The sequence below is a fragment of the Mchenga conophoros genome, linkage group LG14 (assembly GCF_057382185.1).
Source record: "Mchenga conophoros isolate Kocher_MC1m ecotype Shallow Benthic linkage group LG14, M_conophoros_male_GT1.1, whole genome shotgun sequence".
NCBI lineage: Eukaryota > Metazoa > Chordata > Actinopteri > Cichliformes > Cichlidae > Mchenga > Mchenga conophoros.
This window is the reverse complement of record NC_140539.1, coordinates 10,624,961-10,652,486: the sequence shown is the minus strand read 5'-3', so window position 1 is coordinate 10,652,486 and position 27,526 is coordinate 10,624,961. Positions and strand designations below refer to the sequence as shown.

The 27,526-nt window shown below is 42.1% G+C and overlaps 1 protein-coding gene and 1 pseudogene across 2 annotated transcripts in view; one reads left to right on the top strand and one right to left on the bottom strand.

Moving 5' to 3' along the window:
• lsamp (limbic system associated membrane protein) overlaps positions 1–27,526 on the top strand; it is a 464,480-nt gene that overhangs the window by 274,760 nt on the left and 162,194 nt on the right. The window lies entirely within an intron of this gene.
• On the bottom strand, positions 23,688–24,331 carry LOC146559360 (uncharacterized; annotated as a pseudogene).

Below are 27,526 nucleotides of genomic sequence, written 5' to 3'. Positions count from 1 at the left end.
ACTAGCTGGGACCACATCCTCGGTAACGATGGGCGATGAGGGATGAGGAAGTGTGAACTGGTGAAGCGGGTTGGGGAAGGCCTCGAAGGGGACTGGCGAGGGCTCCCGGGCTGGGCAGATCCCCATGTAGTAACGAGAAATGAATGAAGGAAAGGAAGAGAGGAGAAGAGAGGGAAAATGAGGGTGGGGCATGAAAATGAGAACAGCAGGTATTGGAGAAGGGGGGCTTTTATAGCCTGAGGCCAGAGGGGGCGTGAAGGAGGAGTGGTCCCGCTCCTGAAATTCAGATGATATCTCCATTTAATTATATGACTGTATTGGCAAATTCAGTGAAACATTTGTAGCAATTATTACATACTTGTTTAAATATTTACATACAACTCTCTTGGCTGCTTCCTATACTTTATTAGTTATTTTTTAGTAGTAATTGTGAGAGAAAGAAGAAATGTTGTCATCAGTGCTCCCCCCGCCAAAAAAAAAAAAAAAAAGAACAACTGGCTTAAGCAAAGGATTTCCTGTTTCTCTCCCAGTTGAGGAGCTATGTGCCGGAGATGCTGTTGTATCATCACAGGAGTGGGATGCCCTCAACATCCACCTTTTCCGGCCCATTCACACTGAAGATAAGATATGTTGTTGTTGGGTTTGTTTGTTTTTTGAATTTAAGTCTGTCTGCAGACTAGAAAATACAGAATAGAAAAGTTTGGCTATTTTTGTAATGCCAGCTGTGAATGCTAGTGTACATGTGTTTTTATTATTACCGATGTGCCATTGTTTCACATCTTAATACAGGCGTCATACCGCTGTACGAAAGATAGCACCACAGTGTAGAGTGGTTTTCAGGTTGGGTGTATTTCTGCTTTTTATATTAACTAAAAAATATAGAAATGTTCAGGCCTGATTGTAACCTTTGGCCTGTGTTTTTAACTCTCCCCGTGATTACATTTGTAGTCTTTTAAGAGTGTGCACATCATAAAAACTTTTTTTTAAAATCAGTGTTCTGGCCAGAAATCCTCTTTGGTCTAATTGATTCCAATAGGAGAACAGATCTTCATCTTTATCCTGCCCTGGGGGATAATTTTTAGACAATCTCATTATAGCGGTTCATATTTCTAAGCACGTCTATGTTTGGGTACAAGTTGTCCTTTCATCTTTTCCTATGTGGCTCTGCTAGCACTTACCACTAAAGGCCGGGTGGGGGTGGAAATTCACCAAGTTTTTTTCAGTTTTTCTTTATTTTCTTTTTTTTTTTTTTAAATCAGTTCCCTTGCTATCACTCCTTACCTTAATTGAGAGATGCCGCCTCACTGAACAGAAGGCAACTCAGGATATAGCAGAAACAAATTGAGTGCACAATCTACCCTCCAACTAGGACCATGGGGGAACTGAGGAAATTAAACTCTTTATGATTATTTTAAAGGGAGAAAGAAAACCACCTTAGCTGAACTTTGTGATGAAGATGATGCCCTGAGCACAGCACATGTTTTAACTGCAGAGCCAACTAATGACTGCCAGGACTTGTTAGGGCCCAAGCACTAGAAATGCGAAGACCCTTTTTTATCAGCACTGTTTATTATTTTCATTCAGGCAAATGAATCGTCTTTTTACGTACTGTAATAGCTTCATACATGAGTGTTTCAAAATGGCTCTAGAGCGCCACCTCTGCAGGATATTAAGCAGCACTACAGGGACATAGTTTGAGCTACATGTACGAACTTTTGTCCACATGTTGTAATTTAAGACGATGAACAAAAAAGGTCGGGACCCATCAATGTTAAGCCAACAGGAAGTCTGCCATTTTGGATTGAAAATGACAGTTTTCAATCCAACCCACTGGCCTGCATGCAGCATCAAATAATCTAATGGTGTTTTTTTTTTCTTATTTTGATTCATACACTATCATGTAACAGGCATCTGTCAAGAATCCACATGGTCATGTTGAAGTTTACTCACGGATTGTAATTGTAAGTGTGTGTTGGCATGAGGTTTTCAATCCAGACTCCTGGATCTTCTACTTGCACCAATATCTGTGTGGCTGGCAGAGCGAGGACTCAAACACAGGACTCTGAACACAGGGAATAAACCAATAAGTGGTTTTTATTAAACTACACTAAAGTATAAAATAACAAAATTAGACCAAACCATTGACCCAAGGAGGAAACCATACTGCAAGGGAAGACACAACCACACAACCCCTACATATAACGAGGATAACGAGGGAACATGACACAGGTGGGAACACAGCTGACACTAATCCAGACGAATGAAACAAAGGAAGCAAAACTGAACATAATGCAAATGAGACGAGGGACTGTCAAAAGAAAACAGGAAGTGGCAAGTACACCAAAACTCAGACAAGGATACGTGAGGTTCACACTAGGACAGACATGAAACACATGACAGAATGAATAGTTCAGAAACCCAGAACTATAAATGCAAACTCAGAGACACTGGAAAGTGACATGTTCAGAAACTAAAAAACAATGAACTTATACTTTCAAAGAAGTAAATAACAAATCCAAAAATTAAAATCCAAATCCAAACAAATTTAAAAAATGTGATCTTTCTGGAAACTATTTCATAGTCCAGGCTTTACAGGGTCAACTGCATCTGATTTACTGCAGGATTTGATACTTCTCACACAAACATGCGCACACACACACATACCACTGCCACCATAACCACCACCGCATGGGTCCTAGATTACAGTGACCTACATGTGGTGGATATTATTGAACTAGGTTGCTGCTAATCAACTCCATGCCCATAAGCATTGTGAGTGTGTGTATGTATGCGCTTATATGTGTGCAAAGAGATGAGATTGATTGGGGGCATATTAGCCTGGTAGCCTGTGCATGTACTGTTGTGAATCTTTCTGTTAATTTAGCACTGTCTCCGTGCTGCCCTGTAAAGCTAGCTGTAGCCAATCAGCAAAATTGTAAAAAAAAAAAAATATATACAACTCACTCAGTTTTTATAATGAGATTCCCTCTAAAATATAATAAACTAACTCAGTGATGGCTTTCTAAACATCCTCTGCTAATCTGGATTTCTGCCATGCTGTGAGCACGTCTATATTCAGCCACTTGTGCGTCGATTCGCACACATGTACAAGCATCGCACACTGTATGAGATGAAAAAAGCAAGCTCCAGCTGTAGTGTAGCCATAGAGTGTAGCTGGTTTTAAAGCCACTGAAAACTCATTACAGCTGCCCTAGATACTCACATTCACTTTCCTCTGATATTCTGCATGCTGTTAAGCTCTAAATCCATCCCCATCCAAAAACATGTAAAGTCAAAATATCTGATCTACTGGTCATTCTTATATAACTTTTTAGCTAGCTTCTTCACAGATGGACATCACATAAGCAACAACAGCACAACCCGTATTTACCATACCACATTTTGCCTGACATACTTTGTCTTTGCAATTGTATTGCGCTGACATACTGCAGTACAATTAGACATGTTTTGTCTTTGCAATTGTATTGCGCTGACATACTGCAGTACAATTAGACATGTTTTTTTCCCTCCAGCTCTGTGCTGTTTTGCTGTACTGAAAGGCTAATGGTCTGCTGCTGCTACACCGAATTGCTGGGTCTCTTCACACTCCAAATGTTGTTTTCTGTGAGCTTTAATTGTTTTGTGGTTGCCTTACAGATTGCTTGTCTGTATGCCTGCGTGATAAATTGAATTGCATAGGAAAATTTTGCACTTAAGAGGGATGGAGCGAGCTGCTTGCAGATGCAGTGATAAAGAGAAAATCTATGATGGAAGTAGTGTGCTGTCAAACGCCAGCTCTCACTGGTGTTTGTCAGGGTTAGTGAGATTTTGACTGTTAGTGTCTTCATTCCTCAGGTTCATGACCCTAATAAAGGCCATGAGCCTTTCAATAAGGTTGTTCTATGTCCAACAAGTGCCGCGGGCAGTCTGAACCCTTCAGACTCTATGCACATTAGGCATAGCCACAAACCTCTACTCTGCCTCTACTGTCTTTTATTATTTTATTTCTCAGACATCCCAATATGTCAGATACCAGTTTAATTGTTGGCTATTTCTATTTTTCTAGCTATTCACCCTAAATCTCTGCTGACGGCTTTCTCGTCTTTGCTTTGATTTGGTAGTTGCTTTGCAGACACCAACGTCATTTGAAAATCAAATTATTCAGAAATCACAGCTTTGCTTTTTGCTTTGCTTTTTGAAATGTGACATGTGGCAGAAAGGTGCTGGATGCAAATCTTGTGGTTTGAAATGTTATATCTGTGTAAACTTCTGTCTAGTGTATGAATTCAGGTTTTGTCACACCACAGAAAACTGTTTTATTAACCATCATTTATTCAATTCAGGGTCACAGGAGACAGAGCCTATATATTGTATCTGTCATAGGGCAAGAGGCAGTGTAATGCTCAGTTAGATTGCCAGTCCATCACAGAACAGTTACACAGAGACCTGTTTTTGGGTTGTGGAGGGAAGCCTGAGTCTACTGAGGGTGTTGACTGGGGCCATTCCTAATATTAGGTGCCATTTACAGTTAGAACCACATGATGGAATATAGTGCATTTTGTATACTAATTCACCAATACTTAATTTTGAAGTCTTGGCTTACACTACCAGCCCTTCTCTACCATAAAAATTATTTCATTTTACAGTAATCACTGACTTTTGAGGAGGCTTGAACATAAAATAAAGTCATGGTCATTTATTGACATAGCAATATTGAGACACATAAGTGTTGGGTCTGCGCTTCAGCAGGCCTGCTAGTTCAGAGACGCATAACCCATGAAGAAAGCAAGACAAACAGTTTAACCAGTTTTACTTGCTAGCAAGGGAAGCCCTTGGCAGCATCTCTGCCCTTGCTCTCAAACGACTCCAAAGACTAGCACCCCCCTGCAGCCTTTTATTCTGTGGCACACAGTTTCACAAACACCCACTGTAAAACCCTCCTATGTTGCGATAAACCTAAGGCACTAAGTGTGCGTGTATGCATGTGCGACCCTGTATATGGCTCCACCCCTTTTTAACAGTCTCACCATACACAAGCACAGGTAAATAAAGGGCAGGAAGTAAAACATCCTCACTAAATAAGGACAGAATCTTCACATAGGATGTCCCTACAGTTAAACACTACAGCCAGTTATCTCCCCCACATAGTTGTCGGCCGGGGAGGAGGACAGAAACAGAAGAATGTCTTTGATCATACAGTTTGAACCAAGGCTTACAAATTTAAGTACAATAATGGCAACATTTAACAGTTTCAACCTAACAATAAGAAAAGACTTAATGTGGAAGAAATGACCGAGTATACATAACGGCACAAAGTAACTTGGTAGTGGACATATGGATGCACTCATTTCAGAACACTAGGCTAGAGCATTCTTTACTGTGTGTGAGCTATGTTAGCACTGATTTAACATTTCTCTCAGTATATTAAATTTAATGTCACTTTGGCATACGTAAACCTTAAGCACAGTCGCACACAAGAATTTCACTCGCATGTGCTGTGCCAGTGTGCCTGCACATGTGATGTGACAATAAAAGTGATTTGATTTAACATACAAGCATGCAATACTGTAACTCTTTGACAGGTAATAAACATGCAAATGAGAATGCAAAGCAGGTATACCTGATTATCTGATTTTAAAAGCAAATTACAGTACAGTGAATAGTTTAACATACAATACAGCATGTCCAATGAAATAGAGTAATTCTTTCAGATTTTTTGACTACTCCGTTTTTGTCAGTCTGTCAGGGCTCTGTGTGCGGGCAGGCAGAGATGAGGATCCAAATGCAGGACTCGAACACAGAATTGAAACTCAAAAAACCTCAGCTTTATTGCTGGCAGAAAAACAAACATGGAGTGAGGATGGAATACTGAGACCAGGGACACACAGGCATAATTCTGAGGGTACGACGCGACACTGAGCATGGGAAAACACAGGGCTTATATACACACAGGGTAGTAACGGGGGAATCGGCAACAGGAGGGAGACACAGCTGGGAGAGATCAGGGCTAACGAGACGGGGGAGCTAAGCTGCACACACTAACATAAGACAAAGACTTTCACAATAAAACAGGAAACATGAATTACTAAACAAGCATGCAGACTTTACACTGAGAGACAGACAGAATGACACATGGAATCTGAACTAAACTAAACGTGAGATATAACTGAGAACAAATCCTTAAGCACGGATAAACAGAAACAAGAAATAATAATCATCATCACTACGAGAAGAAAACAATCCATGAAGCAGAAATAAACCAAAACATAATAAACTCAAAATACTGGGTCCAACGGACCCAGAACCGTGACAGTACCCCCCCCTCTAAGGGCTGGCTCCCGACAGCCCAAAACGAAAAAGCACAAAGCACCAGGCCAGGGCGGGTGGAGGGGGCCCAGGACGGAGGGACCGAAACACAAGGAGCACAAGAGTCCAACCACACAAGAAAACAGTCCAAGAACACAGGAAAACAGATCAAAAACAAAACCAAACCAGAGCCCAACAAGAGTCCATGTAAAGTTCAGGGGGCCGACCGTGCACACGGCAACGGCGGGCAAACAGTTCTGGAGGCCGACCACTTGGAAGGCGGTGGCGGCCACTGAGCAGGTCCGGAGGGCGGCCGCGATGCCAGCGGCGGCGACAAACTCTCTCTGGAGGCCGTCCCCGAAGGCCATGACGCCACCTTAGAGGCCCGGAAAACGGCCGGCAGAGGCGAGGCGGAACAGGTCGAGCTGGCTCTGACGGCGGCGTGGTAACCACAGGACCAGACGAGGCCGGACCAGGCGTGGATGAAGACGCTGAGGCCGGACCAGGCGTGGATGAAGACGCTGAGGCCGGACCAGGCGTGGATGAAGACGCTGAGGCCGGACCAGGCGTGGATGAAGACGCTGAGGCCGGACCAGGCGTGGATGAAGACGCTGAGGCCGACGGCAGCGGGACGGCTGCGGAACCTGACGGCAGCGGGACGGCTGCAGGCGGTGATGTGAATGCTGCAGGCGGTGATGTGGAAGTCGCGGGGGATGAGTCAGCAGGTGACGGCTGAACACACTTCCCCGGACTGTCAGCAGATGTGAGGATGTGCTGGCTGGGTCCTCCAGGACCCTCAGCTGACGACACTTGAGGCTGGCTGGGTTCACCCGAACCCCCAGCAGACGAAACATGAGGCTGGCCGGGTTCACCCGAACCCCCAGCAGACGAAACATGAGGCTGGCCGGGCTCCTCGGGCCCTCCAGCTGGAGCAGAGGCAGGACCAGAGGCGAGTGGGACCTCTGGCTGAGGGTGGAGATGAGAGGCTGACTTAGCAGAGGACAAAGCTAACGATTCCTCCACTAACTGCGCTACTGACTGGGCTATGGACTGTAACAAGGTTTGGAGAGGGTCTGATTGTGGTAGAGCCTGAGCTATGGGTAGCGGGAGTGAAGACTGAGCTATGGGTGACTGAACTTGAGATGAAAGTGATGGTGGTGGAGTTGGTGACTGGGCTACAGGCAGCTGCTGGGCAGGAAACACTGGACACTGAGCTACAGGCGGCTGATGAGCAGCTAGCCGAACTGAAGGTGGCTGCTGGGCAGCTAACCGAGCTGACGGTGGCTGCTGGGCAGAAAACAGAGCTGACGGTGGCTGCTGATCAGAAAACAGAGCTGACGGTGGCTGCTGATCAGAAAACAGAGCTGACGGTGGCTGCTGATCAGAAAACAGAGCTGACGGTGGCTGCTGATCAGAAAACAGAGCTGAAGGTGGCTGCTGATCAGAAAACAGAGCTGAAGGTGGCTGCTGATCAGAAAACAGAGCTGAAGGTGGCTGCTGATCAGCTGACTGGACTGTAGGTGTGGAAACACACTGTTCATTTTTAAACATGGGCACAGGAGTAGGCACAACAACCTCTGAATTAACTACTCCTGAGTTACCTGGCTGGGGCTTATGAATATCTGGGATGACACACATGTTTGCGCTCACAGATATGTTGATTTGAGGACGAACAGCGGTCTCTACATGCTTGACAGGTTTTGAAGCATGGCAATCATCCAGAACATTCCTAGCCGGCGGTTCAGACAAAATCCCAGACTCCTGCTGGGACTGTGAACGCTGGCAGCGCATCTGCCACTTGCCAGTTGAAATGGGATCAGGGCTGGCAAAAGGTGACAAGGAGAAACGCTGCTGTGGACTGGAAATGAAAACTGCACCAGTCCGTACTACAGGAGAAAAGGGAAGTGTGGTTGGGTGGTGATGGCTAGGGTTGCATTTCTTCTTTACGGACGGATCAAATGGTTTGGTGATGAACCGTGGCAAAAAATGCTGCTGTCGCTGAGAGTACCAAGTGGCGAGGGCCTCCAGGAGAACAGCTGAATCCTCTTTCCCTGGGCCGCCCATGCCAAACAGTTCAAAGGCTAGCCTCGCTCTTAGAGCTGTTATCATTTGCTTAAGTCCGTTTATGTGCAGAAAACTGACGGTGGAGGCAATAGACGACAAGAAATTATCAAAAAAACACTACCTCCATATGCCTCGTGTAGGGGCTCGCAGCGTGGATTATCCTCCGACAGTAATCCCATAGGTGCGCGAGATTCTCTCCCTCAGAGGTGAAAAGTGAGTCCGCTGGATCCATACTGGTCGCGTCGTTCTGTCAGGGCTCTGTGTGCGGGCAGGCAGAGATGAGGATCCAAATGCAGGACTCAAACACAGAATTGAAACTCAAAAAACCTCAGCTTTATTGCTGGCAGAAAAACAAACATGGAGTGAGGATGGAATACTGAGACCAAGGACACACAGGCATAATTCTGAGGGTACGACGCGACACTGAGCATGGGAAAACACAGGGCTTATATACACAGGGTAGTAACGGGGGAATCGGCAACAGGAGGGAGACACAGCTGGGAGAGATCAGGGCTAACGAGACGGGGGAGCTAAGCTGCACACACTAACATAAGACAAAGACTTTCACAATAAAACAGGAAACATGAATTACTAAACAAGCATGCAGACTTTACACTGAGAGACAGACAGAATGACACATGGAATCTGAACTAAACTAAACGTGAGATATAACTGAGAACAAATCCTTAAGCACGGATAAACAGAAACAAGAAATAATAATCATCATCACTACGAGAAGAAAACAATCCATGAAGCAGAAATAAACCAAAACATAACAAACTCAAAATACTGGGTCCAACGGACCCAGAACCGTGACACAGTCACCAGAAGATTTGTCTTTATTATGGAGCGCCTAACCTTTTTATCCCCTGTTGTCATTTTCGTATTAGAAGCTAATGTGACATTTCCATTTTGCGTTTCTTCACACATTGTTTTTCTTTAAAAGTCCTTTTGGATGTGTAAATCAGCAAAGATTATTTCCTTTATTTATTTATTTTCGTGGAGTGCCACCTCTTTTGTTTCTGTGCGGCCCTAATTGTCTCGGGATGTGCCGCGCATTGAAAACAGATGATGGTTTCGGTCTCAACACTAATTTCTTTGTAAAGGTCAACTTAATAAGAGGATTAGGGAACTAGGAGGCTTACACATCTGCACCCTACACGAAGATGGGGATACACCCCCATGAATACACATATCAAGCAAATGAATGGAGATTAGATTTTGTGTAGGTTTTAAAGAAGTTTAAGCATATAAGCCTCTATTGTCTGGACAGGACAGAGAATAAAGGCTAACTTGGTGTATGGGCCACACGCTTGACCAGGTGAGCTTTTGTTCTTTAACCACACACATGAAAAAACAGTACTGATACATTGTATAGCTTGAAGTTCATAGATGAAGGGGAACTTTAAATACTCAGGTGCTGAAAGACTTTCTAATGAGCTCATTAGTCAGTGGTTGCTAATTCTTTCTAAGGGTGGGACATATATGCGCAGATGAGAGCAGCCTAGATGATATTTACTTCACCTGCAGAGCCTCCTTGTTGCAGATTGTGCAAGAAGCTTTCTACTTTCTACCAAAGTCTGATGTAACTTGTTATCGGTGTGCATTTTTGTTGCTTTGATTCAAGTTTAAAAATAAACAGTAATTAAGGAAAACTTCCCTTTTCTAGTTTTGCACAGCACCAGGGGAACGCACCAGTGTAGATTTTACTCCACAGACACCGATTTAATGTACATCGACACGCATGCAAAAGAACATGAATTTTCAACTTCGGGTTTCTTAAGAATTCTCAAACGGAAACATTACACACATGTACACGTATAAGGTTTGAAAAATAAAGCTTTAAACTCTAACCCCATACCTCTAGTAATTACTGTGCAAACTTCCTCTCTGAAGCAGAGTGAAGAGGCCCCCATATGTACTTTTTTATATCAACAGAGCTTAGGAGGTGCTTTGAAGAAGAGATAAATCACCTCATTACTTTGCAATAACTTCCACATAGCGATAATAAAAAATGCATCACGTCTCAAACTTTAACATAAAGGGCCAGTTAGGAGACAAATCGCTTCTGATGATCCTTTTTTTTTTTTTTACTGCGGTGCCTCTCTTAACCTTTGAACATGATCACCTCCTGCTGAGTGAAAGAATGATACATGCGTTTTCAGAGAAATCCTAATTAGCTGCCCTTTCATTCCCGCCGCACCTTACATAGTTCGTCTTTGACTGTGGCATTGCGTGTGATGTAGCTGGAGTTGATCTTGGGGAGAAACAATATGCGAATATCTTGCTGGAGATCAGTGTTTCAGAGAATGTATGGGGAGAGAAGAAATGGAAGATTTGCAAAGAAAGAAAAAAGAAAAGCTACAGCATAATGCTTCCCGTCTTCCTCCAAAGATAAGCACAGGTGTTAAAACACTAATTTTGCCATCTTAATGCATGTGTACTGCTCCACTGAACCACTCAAGTCTTATCTCAGGTGGATTATGGTTTACAGATAAAGAAAGGCATGAGAAAAACGATCATTCTGGAAGAAGTTTTTAGCTTCATGTCCTTCTTTATTTCACTCAGTTCAGCAAAGCTGTAATTGGCAGCGTCGAACAATGTATAATTGTCACTTTCATAATTACTGTGAAGAAAAATCAACAGAGGATTTCAAGAAAATGCTGCCAAGTTGTTCTTGTAAGCTAAGTAATGATACCTTTGCAAAAAAAACTGGTTGTTAAATATTCTTAACTTAAATATCTGCTTAGTATGTGAAGCATGTGTCACACTGGCCTTGTATTAGTATTGCAAACAGGCTTGCAGCTACTTCAGTTACTGATTTTATCCTCATTATGCTTCTGAAGACATAAATTCACCTTTATATGCAGTAAGCACATTCTCCTTCTCATTTTTAGGGGCTTCTCCGACTACTCTGTGTTTGATATATTTATTTTGTTCGGTGTCCCAAGAAAATGATTCACTACTCAAGATGCAACACATCTAATCAATGGAGACGTGAGTGGTTCGTGAAGTGTGTGCGAACTCTGAGGGTGACTGCCGTAATGAAACGACTTGCGGGAGATGGAAGATAAATTGGTTTGCGACACATCTAATGGTGTCATTTCAATATCTTGGCTTCATTGAGCTGATTGGGTACATTCTCGCACATACACAATCACATATACACATCCTTCATTGGCTTTTAGGTTTAACTGTTCAACTTTGAAAAAAGAAATGTGGCATTTCCCTGCGCAGTGTGAAAGTTGTATTTGTGCATGTGGATATAGAAATACACTGAATCCAAGTATCAGGGTCAAGTTATGATAAAGTCTTAAGATGTTCTGACACTGACTTAGGCGGCTGAACAGACGTTAGAAGTATCAGAGTTTGTGATGACAGAGAGAGGATGGTGTGGGTTTTTTTTTTTTCACTTTCCTTATCATTTCTGCCACGCTGTCTGATTTGATATCCACTCTTTTCACTGTCAAAACTGAAAAGTTCTGCTGAACCTGTCACAACAGCGAGCCATAAATGGGGCTTTGTGTGTTTAAAACAAAAATCCAGAGTTAACACATTTAAAGTCTCTTTACTTTGTAACCATTTGTGTGCCCACTAGTAAAGCCAGCAGTTTGTTTGGCGTCCATGCTTTCTGTCCTCTGTGCTGCATGCCCTTGTATTTTTCTTGTGTATAGGGGGAAATGTGAAGTTATTGATCCACATTTTATTGCTTCATAACATGCACTCCTGTAATGTGCCATGATGTGCTTTTCGCTAATGCACCGTGCGTGCAGCAGATTGTGGAGTCATGTTAAAATGTCTAACCTCAGGCCACAGTTATACTGCTCTGTGAGATGGAACTTTTTCAAGGTAGCGGTTTATTTGTCTGCCTTGTTTGCACATCTGGCCAGCAGTTTAAAATAGTCAGCAGAGGAATAAGGATTCAAATCAGGGATTGCAACAGTGTGTTAGTTAAGTGCAGATCAGGTTTAGATGAGGAACACTTTCAGCCATCCTTTTTATGATCTGCTCACATTTTAAAATTAAATGACTTTTAATGCGTGCAATTTGCGCACTGAAGAATATGTCACCCTGGTAACGAAGAAAATTGCAGCTAATGTTGTTTTATATGGTATATCGTTGTAACTCATCTTCAACCCTTGTATTTTCCCAGCGATAAACCAACAAGCTATGAATGAAACAGTGAAAATGAACTGTTGACTTTATATGTAAGTCTACAAATAGGGGTCATTAAAGAAACATGTACGGTTTAGTTTTTCAGTGACTGGATGTGATGTATTTGCCATCTATCTGCTGAGTCACTCTTTAAAACTGCTGGCAAAGACTTTTCTAAAGCTTTTTGGCAGGTAATATGTCTTTAAAACGTATTATCTTGCAAACATATCTTTAATTAATTGCTCATGTCTAATTAATAGAAGTCAACCTAAGATTTATTTTAAAACAACAACAACAAATAAGCAAAAGAAAAAAATAGTTGGAATTAATTTCATCGTTCACTGCGATGTCTGTAATGCTGTAAATTTTTAATGTGAGCAACTTTAAAAATGTTCTGTGTCGACATTCATCTGCTGACAATTGTCTTACAGGCACTGCAAAGGCAAAGAAGCTGGTTTGATTTGGGAGCAACAGTAGTGATTGGCAGTGCGTGAAAAAGCAAAGATGATAATTGCAACGTCAATGTAACCTTCAACACAGGCATCCAAAGAGAGAACAGCTAAACTAATAACTTAATTTATGTTCGGTATTTCAGGACGTTGCGATATATTTATATGTTTGCTTTGTCGCCATGAATTAATGTAGCTTCACGTGGCTTTGCACCACTTGGTGGCTAATTTTTTTATCCAATTTTCTGCTATTCAGTGATCAGTGGCATGCCAGTACAAACATACCTGCATCTGGAATTGCTTTATTTTTCAGGAAATTTGAAAAAAATATGTTTTAGTTTTTTTCTTATAAGCTGGCATTTTGTTGTTATTTTGTTTTGTTTTTACCAAATTATGACTTGATGAATGAAGACATGACAAAGACACACACACACATATATATGTATGTGTGTTTGTCATTCTTATCAACTCCAGGCTATATGTCATGTTGCAGACAACAAATAGGAGATATGTAGGAGTAATCCCTGATGTTTCCATCATTATAATCACGTGTGCAGTTGCATGGATTTAGACTAACGCCTCAAAATAGCACAGGATACAGTACATATGTACGACTCACTCCTTTGAATGTATAAGTGCATTAACACTGACGAGTATGGCTATGAAATGTGCACTATGAGTACTCATAATCCTAAAAAGAGAGTGCAGAATGCTGTACGTCCTCAGTGGTCGCAGCATTGGGCAAAAAAGATAGGACCATTAACCAGTTTTCCACCATTAGCCAAAGAATATGTACCAGCAACACTGACGGTGTTTGTGCTAGCCTGCAGAGAGTCCCATTTAATACAGATATTCTGAAAATATGTCTGCTCGCACAACAACTGCTGTGGTCAAATGCTGTGAAACTCATTTCTGGTACTTGCGTAGTGTGTTGGATTTAACACACCATGTTTTAAGTACATAGTGCAGACTAATGAAAAAATACACCAAAACTTATCACATGCAAAACAATTGGCCTATACTTAGTGTTGGGTTATACTATGGCACAACATCTGTATAAAGCTATGCATTCATGTAAAGATTAACCTTGTTTGTACCAATCCCCCACATTCCTTCTAGTTCCTCTCTGACTCTCTCTGATTCCCTAGAGGGTGTTTCAAATTTATGAAAATTGACTCTGCGTCTTTTGGAGCAGATGCTCCTGCTTGGCAGCGAGAAACGGTTCATTAGTTATTTAAATCAGAATAGCCTGGGACTGCATATCAGGCACTAAATTAATTTGATATATGGCAAGAGAAAAATAGAGCTATTAGTGGAAAAACAAAGTGTTGGAGGATTCGCGCTGCCGTACTGGTAACCTTTGCAGCAGTATATCTGGATCTCTATATCTCTATCTATATTTGTCACAGTCTTGGAAAATATATGCTGCACCCAGTATACCAGGGGTTCCAACTATTTGTCAAGGTGTATGTCGCAAAGTCTTTATATCTCTTCAGATCATGAATTTTATATGTCAACCAGTGCCTTGGCATGAATGTCATCTGTCCTCATGATGATGTGTGACTGCAGGTGGTTATGGGAAATGGTCCTTAAAATGCAAGTATGTATTATAGCAATGTGTGTTTCTAACTTTTGCATATAGTGTATCATTTCAGATCTTTTCAGCCAGTAAAAACTGCTAATTACTTGTATTTGGAGGGCATATTCTTGGCTCTTCGGAGCATTTCATTTGTCACGTTGGTGAGAAAGCAAAATGAATATATGTGTTTTGGCAGCTCTTCAAATGAATTGAGTTCCACATCAGCTGTGTGCACGTGTTCAAGCATGGCACAGCCAACCATTGCTAGCTTTGGGAAGCAAGAAAAACAAGACATAGATTAGTGTTAGGTTCCATCTACCCTTCCTTCTGAAATTTGCGCATCCTGCAGTCACTCCCCCAACCACCATTCAACCATCCTCATGTCCCTTTCTCTCTAATTAGGACTTTTCCTCATCCCCTTAGCTCACTGAGAGCAATCTGGATTTCACTGCTAGTCCATGTGCTCTGACTTAACACAACATCAGTAACAATTTGTGGCTTGTTTATATGGAAATCAGTATTGCAATTAGGCTAAACAGCAAACAGTCGTGACTGTCAATACTGTCATCCCGGCAGAGTCCTGTGATGGAGCGCGCTCAGCTTTATGTCTTCATTTACCGCAGTCACCATGGCTCCTGACATCTTTTTTACCTGCCTCGTTGAGCCCGGGAATGATTGAAGCTATATTCACTGAGCACTCTCCTATCAAGGACAATACTCGGAGAGACATCCAGTTAGCGTATAAGTATCCAAGAGACTGTTGGACAAAGGGATAAATTAGCAGTTCTGCAAGATGAACTTTTCTTTGTTCTTTGTCTACTGCTTTTTTAATTTTTTTTAACAAGGCATCATCTTTCAAAAAAGGATGACTAGGCTTAAAAAGCTAACACTCTCTGAGATATGGCCTCTGCAATTATACTCCTTTTCTCAGATTAGTCTGCCTGCCGCTCTATAATCCTTGTGGGTTATTATGAGCGAAGGAGCCTGGTGGAGAGGTTTTCGGTGATCAATCTTAAACCATCCTCTCTAATTTTCCACGGTCAGCGCTTTGATCCTGCCTGCCCTTGTCGCTCGACTGCGCCAGCCAATTACGGCGCTAACTATGTCAGCTTATTACAGGACAGCCATGGCCCTTGCCGCCGTATTGACCTGATGCGATAGGCTTGGACCTTCCAACCTCCAGGCTCCAATTAATTACTGCAGTGCCCTTGTTGAGCATGCAAACCCAGAGAGGGTTGAAAAAATAACGCAGTCAGCGTACCTGGTTGTTGTTATTTTCTTTCCATGTGGATTAGGTTTAATTAAACTGAACACATGCATGAACACTGGAGCCTTATGACAGGTAATAAAGACGAGATGAGACTTCATTGGCAAGGCATTAAAGTGGCAGATTCCTGGACTTGTTTCCTGGCCTGCGCTGATGTGCTTTATGCTGTCTCTCCTGATTTTCTCCCAGGCTCATTAAGGACAAGAATACCAGAGAACTGACTTCCCTCAGTGTGTGTGTGTGTGGCTGTTTACTGTTAGCTAATATGGGGGAGATTGGAAATGTCTGAAGTGAAGTACCAGTTGCACGTGTAAGGCACCGTATTGACTGTTCACTTTGTTATTATGACTAAAACAGGGCTTTCTGGATATTATACCAGGCATCTATGATGAGAGACAAATTGCTGACCTGCAGGCTTCTGAATTAGGACAATGAGGAAGAGAGATATTTTGTGTATGTGCGTGTTTGCCTATGTATCTGTGTGAGGAGCTCAGTAACACTCAGTGAGGCTATTATTGATTAGACAGTTCTATTATTAGCTGAAGTAGACCAAAATCTGGCTAGCTGATTGGCTATTGCATTGGGGTCATTTCATACGCTGACCTAACTAACTAATTGGAATTATATCTCTGTCACCAGCACACAACAGGCATTATATCTGATAACCAAATACAGAGCAGAGATGAAGGTTTGTAAAGGTGGATTTTAGCAACCGTAATACAATCATAACACACATAGAGTTAAACATCAAGTCCATCAAAGTTCTTTTCTTTGTACGTACTCCCAGCCAGGTTGCCAGGTTCCAGTGCTTCTTTGATTTATTTAGCTTTTTCACCATTGCTGCTTTTGACTCACTGTTGACTTTGCCTGAGAAGTGCAGTCATGTGACTTAGTTTTTGATTACATACAGATAAAGAAGTAGAGGAAGAGAAAGGCAGAATAAATTTTAGGAGTCTAGTTGCATTAAAAAAAGGATAAAGGAAAAAGTTATGAACAGTGAATGTTCTCAGAGCAAATGTTGAGAGACAGCAGTGTGTGGCTGGAGCTTGTCCTTCAAAGTGACAGATCTTACCCTCTTCTAAGCTGACTGGAGTCTCTTCACATGAGCCCAGTGGATGCTTATTTTACTGCCTAATATTTAGGAAGCCTTTTATGCCAGTGTGAATATTACACAAAATAACATAAAAATGGCGCTGCCTGTGAACAGCATGGACACATGAGCGAAACCTAGTCCAGACTAGCTGCTGGTGGAGATAAGAAAGCTGAAGGACTCAGTCATTAAAGGGACAACTTTTTTCTTAATTATTTTTGCTAGTGAACATTTGACAGGGATGTTTTCACTGGCGCAGGCATTATCCCTGAGCTGTTATGATGAGTCAACGTTTCAATCCACCTCGTGCCATTTGGCCAAGGCATTCCCTCGGACAAGAATAGTTGTTTGTCTCCTTCCTCAGTGGAAAGATACGGCGAGTCAAGCTCACGTGGGGCCATGAGTTCCTTTTCAGTCTTTGCCTCTTTTCACAAGACTTTCAACTTCTTTGATGGCACCCTCAATGTCCTCCCTCTCTATAAATGTACCTCTCTATTTTCTCTCCACTTACCCTTTCGCCCTATTCTCCTCCTCTCTGCGCCCGCCTTTTCAGTCTGCTGTGGACCTTCGGTCTGTTGTGTGTTTGTGTTTTCTGTGTGAGAGAGAGAGGCTGAGACAGAAACGGACAGCATGAGGGATGGCAGAGCTGTACCACTGTGATGGAGCAGAGGGAAGGAGGTGTTTAAGCCATTACTGACGGAGGCTAAGTGGTGCCACACAGTCCTACTGCCTGCCCATCTTAGTGCCATGCTGGCCTCTACCCAAGTCATTAAAGTCTCTTGTCCGAGCTGTGAAATAAAAGGTCATATCACCGAGGGAAAATCTGGGTATGTGTTAAATCAAATTTATTGCAGCTGTATCATTGGTTCTCTGTTCTTACCTCCACTTGCTGCTGAGAGGAAGATGGCTCCTAACCAAGAAAAACAACAATAATCTCCTCTACCTCTCAAAGCAGTCACCCAACTGATGCCTCAATCTACAGTCCCCAGCCAAGTCCCCTCTATTATATTACTGCTGAATGATAGCTCCATTCTCAACCTTGAGTGTCATTCTCAATATTTGAGTGAATAACTTAAGAGGCAAGCAGTTTAGATGGCAGGAGTGCAAAGATGAAATTGCTGCCTGTCAGTGCCAACCTTGAAAATAATCTCTCTAACTCCACACACCCAACACTTTGAGTCTTTAGCCTCTGCTGTCAGCGCAGGGTTCTGCTCCATAATTAGTGGCCGGCTTATTATAGGTTGCTCGAACCAGGCTAGGGTTCCTCTCCTCCGGGAAGGCGAGGGGGAGGAGCAGGGAAAGGAAGGGACTAATTGTTGGCTTTACTGTGGAAGCTTCGTTGCAGGATGAATGAGCCAATTAATATGCAAGGAGTGCAATGTCCTCCCTGCGCAAGGCTAGGGAGGAATAGCAGTGGCTCATTCGCTGGGTGTGTGTTGAAGAGGGGCCAGAGCTAAGAAGCCCAAAAGACACAAAGAATGCCTCTGTTTGAAGTAGAAACCGATGCACAAAAACAGAGAACTGAAAGGCTTTCTTCACTCTTAAACTAAACGATGCAAATTGTGAATTGACTATAATGAGCATACAAGTTGGAAGTTGACTTCGGGTTAGAATTTGATTAGCTTTGCAGTTTATAGCATATTCTTAAAAGAGATCATCAGTAAACCCCATGATAATTTTGACTCCAAACATAATGTGGAAAAACAGATAAGCCTTTAATCAGCCTAGTCCCAAATAATATGATCAAACAGAATATCACAGTTATCAAACTGTTATGTCCTCACATCCTTGTTTATTCACTTTGAGCTCACGGCTCCGTTTGTGTTGTGATTAAAATGTGCACCGAAGGTAGGAACTTTTGTAATTTTAGGCACAAGGCTGTCATCGGGATAAATGTTTTATCAAAAGTAATAATTAAAAATATTAATAAGAGCTTCTTTCCTTTCATTTTAGTGCTGGAAACTGTAAAAATGGAAGTGAAAGTCAGTTTTTCAAGGTTGCACATGAACACTGTAATAACATAATCTAAGTCAAAGGCTTTACTGGGTTTTACAGTTACAGTTATCACGTCAGCATTATTCTCCTAGTCATTCGAGTGGTTATAAATCAGTTCAGCACTAATAAAGTAAGGAGACTGTGAGGGAATTGATTCAACGGGAGATTTTGGACAGGAATAAGGAGTTATCGGTTTCTTTTAAGCATGCATTTAATTATTTCTTCTCCTTTTTGTCTCAATTGTAGATAAATACTCACATACAAACAAACCTAATCACAATGCACTTAATACAAAGACACAGAACAATAGTTTTTTCTCTCTGGGCTACACAGTAGAGCGTTTCTTTTCTCCTCTTCACAGGAAGCAGGGACAATGGCTTTATCAATGTCCATCTTTGTTCTACTGGATGACATCCACTCAGTTGAGTCTTTACAAAACACATTCCCCGGGCTGTGAAAGAAGCTATTATTTTGCTCAGTGTTGTATACTTGAAAGACGCCACCGCCTAATTTCTTCTGCTAGCTGCAGAAACAGTGTTGCTTTTGTTTTGGTATACAGACACTACTGTATCAGCAGAAAGAATGTGCTGCTGTTGCTATTGGCTATCAACACATCAAATGAAATCTAAGACAGCTGCAGACGTCAATGTCAGCCCTTCCTACTCAGCACTGTGGATGGGCGCCTACTCCATTTGCAGTCGCATGTGTGATTTCACTACTGTATCGATGATTACGCAGAGATGCCTAAGGCTTCTTGTTGAGACTACAGGAAAAAAATTAGAAAGCCAGCGATGAACTTGATAGAATGGCATGTAATGATTCAGAGGTAAAGAAATATGATAGCCTCATGTGTAAAATAGATGCATTGTTCCATTGTCTGTCAACTAAGCAAACATCTACCCCATCCGAGGACTCTTACTGGCAGAAGTGATTTAAGATTCCTGCTTTTTTTAATTTAGTTTATGCTCATGTGCTCAAACATCTTGCTGCATTGTTGCACTGTGGGTAGTTACTATCAACAGCTTTCTAACAGGCCTGCGGGCATTTCTCTAAGAACATTTTTATTGGGCTCCAAACCAAACGGATGAAAGCAGGAAGCGATCCTTCAGCTTGATGAAACCACTGCAGTTGTAGCTAAACATGGTAAATACGCACAGAAACACACAGTAGTAAAAGATATATACTATGTATATATAGAGCTGCTCAAGTGCATCTAAAGTGTTCTCTGATTTGACTTATATATCACATTAACTTGCATATAGAGTTGATATGACAGGGATATGCAATACAAGAGATAGGGTGCGATGGAGGAGGATGATTCACTGTGGTGAGCCTTAAAAGGAACAGGAGAAGAAGAAGATGCACATATATGACATCGGACAGCCATACACCTTGTTGTCTGATCGTGTCTTTATGTTTATTATACCCATTATTTTGGTTCTTGATTTCAATTGGCAATCTCTACATTTACTCTGTCACAGGCTGGGTCTGTGACCCAGCGCTCTGAGTACATTTTGTATTTGTCTCATTTTAGATTTGTGATTAGTTCATGTCTCATTCTTATTTAGCTTTTAGTTGAGGTTAAAGGCAGTCATTATTTATTGTTTCCTTGGTTTGTGTTTGGGTTCTTGTATCGTTCATCACATGTTAGGTCTGTTAAGCTTGTGTTGTCATGTCTAGTTTCAGTGTTTCCTGTTTTACTTTGAAGGAGTCGTGTGTTCTTTGTTCATTGTATTTAGTTTCACTTCCCCTGTCCTGTCATTAGGCTCATGTCAGTCAGCTGTTCTATGGCGTTATTTTTGTGCCACTATTCTGAGCGCACGTAGAAAAAAGTTTGCAGGTGCAAGTGTTGCAATTTGAGGACAAATTTATTTTGAGCGAAGAAAAGCTCAATTTGGGTGAACAAAATTAATTCCTGAGTGCAAAAAATTTATTTCAGTGTTTGCTATTATCCACACACACACAATAGCAGCCCCCTCGCTCAGTTTTTGCATTTGCGCTCGCTCACAATGTATTTTGCTCGCGCTCTCAACATTTCTGTCCGTGCGCGCACAACTCTTTCTCTACACCGTTATATTTGTGCCACAAAACCAGCCAATCACAGACTTGGATGCAAAAAAATCTGCTTGGCTGTTCTGGTCTCCAATCAGCTCGAAATGACGAAATGCAATATCCCAGAATCCGAAAGAATCTCCAAAAACGTTAGAACACTTATGCAAATATGTGATGTCTTGATGAATCGAGCAGGTATTAGAAGTTCACACAGCAACATTCTCACATGAAAATATCTTAAAAGTTTATTTTGTGACCCAGAAAGAGTAATATTTCAAACTCCGCCACTCTGTGTTCCTCCACCACTGCCTCATTTGAGTTTTGGACGAAATGGATTCTGGGATATTGCATTTCGTCATTTCGAGCTGATTGGAGACCAGAACAGCCAATCAGATTCAGCTGATTTTAAAGTCTTTTATTAGTACAGCTGGTGTGGCTGATGGGGGATTGCCCCTGCTTGCATGTAGAAAGTTAGTGAGTGATCGTGGCCTTGCTATTGCAACAGAGATTTGTACTTGCCTGCAAGTAATAGAGGGCTTGAAAGACTCTAGGTCTCAGCATATGCTGAAACTTGTGTATCACAGAAAACACATGGCTTCCCCTGGTACACATCAGGTCAGCAGTAGACGTGGCACTGACAAGGACTGCAGAGAACAGGGAATTTGCACAAACCCTGAGGAAAAGAAAAGCAAAACATGACAGAAAAAAACTGGCAAGCCAAAATGCCATGCCGTTTTATTCTGGACACGACATAGGAGATAAAGCCTTCACCTAAAGTAACTCTTTCTCATTTACCACATGTTGAAATGTTGGCTACCTTGGTCAGAAATGATCCTAATTACAGCTACTACAAGAAAAGCACCTCCAGCAATCATTTACATACTAGACCTTTGGGACTGGAGGTAGACTTGACAGTATGTCACAGGCAGTTCTCACACAATGCTCCACTTACACATCTATTGCAGGTCTGCACTGGCCTTTCAGTGAAAAACCTTTTGATCCATCTGCTCTCCTGCATGAAGAGAAACTCAGCATGGCAAAACACGGAAAGGCAACAAACAGAATGCCAAATGATCATCCACAGAGTTTAAAACATCTTCTCTTTTTCTTGTATAATTCATCATTCTTTACTGCTGAAATTGAATTGATTAAAAAGAAGATTCCTCTAAATAAACTGTCTAAATTATCTTCAGTGGCCTGAAAGGTAGTATATCCCCCCAAAAATGGCTATCAAATGAAATGTGAATTCAAGAAAGGGCATGCTGTGATGTCTCCAGTTTATTAGCACTAATGATCACCAGAACCAACGGTAGCCATCGAATTCCTGATCTTCTTGCTTCCCCTGAGACTCTGCTGTAGAAACTTTTACACAGTTACCCTTTCAAATCAATACAAGTACTGTTAATGTTTAATGGGCCTGTTAGTGTTAGTGCACTTCCTCGCGTCCTGTATTTGGAGGGTTTGACTTACTCCTCAAAAATGTGACCATGTTTGAAAGTAGAAGGCGGGCTGCAGATTGTGTGTGGCAAGTACACTTCAAAGACGTTTTCCCCTCATACATTCCTGTGTACACAGACTTCATTTTGATCATCGTTTTAAGCTTAATAACATGGAGGGAAATCATATGCAAACAAAAGCATGCTTATCGATCCAGTCATCACGAAGACTCCCAAACAGGGACAGGTGAGAACGACACCCCATGCCGTGCTCCTTTTGTGTGCCTCAACAATGTTTACAGGACCAGATCTTCGTTGTACATCCATTCACAGTAAACCGATGTGATAATAGCCCTCGTGGAGTGTCAGAGACTGCACAGAATGATGCTTTCTGACACTAATTGTTCTTTCATCTTAAGCAGCGGCCTCTTAGACAATCTCCAAAGTACTCCGTAATGAGGTCTGTTATGGTGAAGGGAGGAGGCGAAGGAGGCAGAGGCATTGAGCTGACTGTTGACATTCTGACACGTTTTGCCATGAGTTTGTTTATTTTATTTTTTCCCTGTGGTCATATTATAATAGAATTATCTACCCTGTCCTCCCTTAATCCTGCACTGTTATTGCCTGTGAGGTGATCCAAGCCTGTTCACTGAAGAACATCTGCAAACGAGGAAGATGTGTTCTGCTGGCTGGCTCGCTATATACTTTATAAAGTGGATTTTGAGATAACAGCCATGAGATTAAAATCCAAATTGCTTGACCAAGCAGAAATAACTATATAATTTACCAGGAGTGACCTTGTGCATGAGAGGAGTCCAAAGTTGCTCCCATTTTTCATGAGCTGAACTTAAAGATCTGAAACATTTTCTACATACACAAAGGACCCATTACTATCAAATATTGTTCACAAATCTGTCTAAATCTGTGTTGGTGAGAACTTCTCCTTTGCCGAGATAATCCCACCTCACAGGTGTGGCATGTCAAGGTGCTGATTAGACAGCATGAATATCTCACAGGTGTGCCTTAGACTGCCCACAATAAAAGGCCACTCTGAAATATGCAGTTTGATCACACAGCACAATGCTACACATGTCGCAGCTTTTGAGGGAGCGTGCAGTTGGCATGCTGACTGCAGGAATGTCTACCAGAACTGTTGCCTGTGAAATGAATGTTCATTTCTCTGCCATAAGCTGTCTTCAAAGGCATTTTAGAGAATTTGGCTGTACATCCAACCGGCCTCACAATCGCAGACCACGTGTAACCACACCAGCCCAGGATCTCCACATCAGCATGTTCACCTCCAGGATGGTCGACCAGGTGGAGACCAGCCACCCGGACAGATGCAGCAACAATCGGTTTGCATAACCAAAGAATTTCTGCAAAGACTGTCAGAAACCGTGTCAGGGAGGTTCATCTGCATGCTCGGCATCCTACTCGGGGTCTGGACCTGACTGCAGTTTGTTGTCGTAACCAACTTGAGTGGGGAAATGCTCACATTCGATGGTGTCTGGCACGTTGACAGATGTTTTTACTGTTCAGGGCAGATGGCAGACAGCTTGTGTCGTGTCGTGTGGTTTGCTGACATCAACGTTGTGGATTGAGTGGCCCATGGTGGGTTATGGACAATGAACACAAGTGCATTTTATTGTTGGCATTTTGAATGCACAGAGATACCGTGTTGAGATCCTGAGGACCATTGTTGTGCCATTTATCCATGACCATAACCTCATGTTACAGCATTATAACGCACGGCCTCATATTGCAAGAATCTATACATAATTCCTGGAAGCTGAAAACATCCCAGTTCTTGCATGGCAGCAGACATGTCACCCATTGAGCATGTTTGGGATGCTCGGCTTGCCGTATATGACAGCACGTTCCAGTTCCTGCCAATATTCAGCAACTTTGCACAAGTATTGAAGAGGAGTGGACCAGCATTCCACAGCCCACAATCAACAACCTGATCAGCTCTATGCAATGGAGATGTGTTGCACTGCGTAAGACAAAGGGTGGCCACACCAGATACTGACTGGTTTTGCGACATGTGTAGCATTGTGCTGTGTGATCAAACTGCATATTTCAGAGTGGCCTTTTATTGTGGGCAGTCTAAGGCACACCTGTGAGATATTCATGCTGTCTAATCAGCACCTTGACATGCCACACCAGTGAGGTGGAATGGATTATCTCAGCAAAGGAGAAGTTCTCACCAACACAGATTTAGACAGATTTGTGAACAATATTTGATAGTAATGGGTCCTTTGTGTATGTAGAAAATGTTTCAGATCTTTAAGTACAGCTCATGAAAAAGTGTGCGTTTATATTTTTGTTCAGTGTAGATTACAGGAAAGAAAAAAGCATCAACCTTATCCTGTATTCTGCTCAAAGCTGATAGTGTGGCATCATGGATGTGGTAGTCGAAGAATTGGGGAAAAGTGCTTAACAGACCACCTTTCATAAAAGACACATTTTATTAAAATCAAAGGTTATATTGTTATTTATTAGGCAAATAAGAATCCAAATTCACGTTTTTATACTCAAAATTTGAGTTGGCATGCTGGACTTCACAGACAAGTCCCAAACTAATGAAGCTCAGAAATCCAAGAAAATAAGTATAATTGTGTAACTCCTTTACTCTTTTTTCTGCTTTTCTGTAAAACAGTGAATTTAAACATTCATGGATAACACTAATTAACCATTAAAGAAACATAAAAAATGATTTTGGTCATTACCAATCCCGTAAATTTAGGCAACTGTGGCATAAACCTTACATTGGGTGGTGATCTAATTAATTTTGTTAAGCACTCTACATAAAAGAGACAGATGGTGGTGGCTAACCAGACCATCGTAAGCCGTGACAGTATTTTAGTTCCGTCGGTATGGGCTTCCCTTCAGGTGTGAAAGCTCGACACAGATGAGAAACCTCAGCACATTTTATCAAGACGCCAGATGGCGACATGGCAGTGATGCAACTGCACTACATCTACTCTTACAACGAAGGCTTGTGATGCCAGAGAAAGCTTGAACACTGGTACAAAAGCTTAATTGGAATTTAATTTGGATTACACCCCACACATCCAGAGTCCTCCTCTGATGTGCAGCATTTTCACACGTTTGTTGGTATGACTTTAAAGGCTCTCAATTCGTCTGAAAATCAAGAGACATAACTAAGAATGTGTATTCTAATTACATGTAAGCATCTGAGCTCACGATTCACTTCATCTAACTACTTTAATTGGGTATCAAAGATTAATCCAGTCATTGTCACGGTGGCTGGTGAAAACGTAGCAGTAAGGCAGTGCTTCTTGAGAAGCCATTACTGCTCCAATAGGACGCCTCGCTCATTATCTTCCCCTTTAGTAAGGGAATCAGTTAATAGTTTACAAGGAAATCACTGAAGTTAGAGGAAAGGACACCATGGTCCTTTTTTTCATTCTTTAAGCCATCCATTGTTGAAATCGATTGTTCCGCTTTAGTGATTCTCTAAGGAGCCATTTAGACTGAGTTGGCTGTGGGCTGCACCATGTGCTCTCTCTCTTTTTCTTTCTGTCTCTCTCTCTGTTTTTCCCTCACTCTCATTCACACACACACACACACACACACACACACGCACACACACACACACACACACACACACACACACACACACACACACACACACACACACAAACACACACAAACACACACTAGAAACCAGTGGCTGAAGGTGTTCTTAATGGGCCAGAGTTTGATCTACTGTCAAGCAGCCAGAGATATACAGTTTCTACTGACTAGAGAAGCACCCCCAGAGGTGGATTTATTTTGTAAGGGGAAATAAATCCACCTCTTGGAGTGTAAGCCTTCGTGTGTGTGTGTGTGTGTGTGTGTGTGTGTGTACTCATTATCTTCCAAAAAGCGTGTTGTGCATAATTGTAATGCACACTCTTATTATCTGCTTGCACTTTCTGCAGTTTCTGTCTCAGCATACTATACCTGTGTATTTACATACATGCTAACACACACGTGCACACTGTGGTTTAGTATATTACATCAGTTGCTGCTTTGTGATTAAAATGTTTGAGCTGTTAGCTTGCAGCTTCCTTACCCCTTAAGGCTTCTTATGGGAGTATTTGCACCCCACTCCCAGAACCACAGAGGTCCACACACTGTGGGATTAATTAATAGCTAAACCCATACAGCACACTTGCACACATACATTCAATATGAATGGAGGGATACGGAGCAGTTGGGAAAAATGCAGATGCAGAGGGTGGAGGGTGGTGGTGGCTCGCGATGATGAATAAAAACATCCACTGAAATGGAGAAGACAGAAAGCAAGGTTTGTCTTTTAGGTGGAAACAAAACAAGATAGAGAAACAGCGGAAGAGGGAGAGGGTTACAGCTGGCGAGAGGGGAAAAAATGTGTAAACAGAGGATACAGCACAGAAAAATAGAATTAAAGCAACAAAGCAAGGGTGCATTGTAGATTTGTGGACAGATTCTATCTGGTATGTTGGTCATGTCACACAAGGGAGGCCTGGCTAGACAAGGCTGTGCATCCACTATGCTCCCCTCTGCTTATTGATTATGTCAGCAAGTCCCCTAGCTGGGTTCTGTGTGTGTGTGTGCGTGTGTGTGTGTGTGTGTGTGTGTGTGTGTGTGTGTGTGTGTGTGTGTGTGTGTGTGTGGCTTGATATGCACACAACTGTGCAGTCTGAGTATCGTTCTTTTTAAAAGACGGTTTAGAGTAATGCCATAAATCATCTTCGCAAACATATCATTTTAAATCAAAGTTGGCTTTTAGGATTAACTATCCTGTAGTGGTAATGAATGCCATTACGCACGTGACGCAGCGCAGAAAAACAACTCAAAATTCCACATTTTGCTGATCCAAACTTGTCATAACACACTGAATGCACTGCAATTTTGCAAAAAAAAAAAAAAATCATCCTCCAAAAAATTAAGGGAAAATAAAGTGATGATAAATTTTTCCTGATGCTGCTAAAGAAAAGGAAGAAACACAGATTCTGGGTTCATCCTATTCTCACAAGAAAACAGCAACGGGGAGAATTTCAAGGTTAGATCCACGACTCGAAGCTATATCACGGCTGCTTTAGTACATATTTCAGGATGTCAGGGGGGCAGATTGAGCTCTTG